This window comes from Penaeus monodon, chromosome 20 (genome assembly GCF_015228065.2).
Source record: "Penaeus monodon isolate SGIC_2016 chromosome 20, NSTDA_Pmon_1, whole genome shotgun sequence".
Lineage (NCBI taxonomy): Eukaryota > Metazoa > Arthropoda > Malacostraca > Decapoda > Penaeidae > Penaeus > Penaeus monodon.
Genome location: NC_051405.1, coordinates 13,855,359 through 13,855,893, shown reverse-complemented (window position 1 = coordinate 13,855,893; position 535 = coordinate 13,855,359).

The window sequence follows — 535 nt, the reverse complement described above, 5'->3', positions numbered from 1 at the left end:
TAATTTTTTTTCATACTGGTAGCGAGTTCAATTTAGGTTAATTTAACCCAGTCTGATCGTTATTATTCCCAGCATAGTTTCATCCAACCGGAGACACAGAGGCTAATACTTTAAAATTGTGTTAATTATCAACAGAATATGTTTGGGTTGTAACTCTTTGTGTGTATCTGTGTGTGCAGCGCATACGTACATGCCTATTTGAATGTCAAAACACCGCGTAACAGTAAACCGTAAGAGATAGACACAGCAGGTGAGATATTTTTTAATTTGTGTTAATTATCGATAGAATAGGTTTAGTTTGTTATCTATTTGTGTGTGCGTGTGACATATCTTAATCGCATATTAAAAACAACAAAAAATACGAGGCAGAGACTTAAAAATAATTGTTATGAATTAAATTAATGAAAGATGAAAATCATCATAGTATTTCAACCAAATACAGTCTAGGATTCATGATGTGTAGAAACCGACAGATGAACCATTCAGGAAAAAAACTGTAAATTGAGAGAGAGATAGGCATATTGATAGATTGATG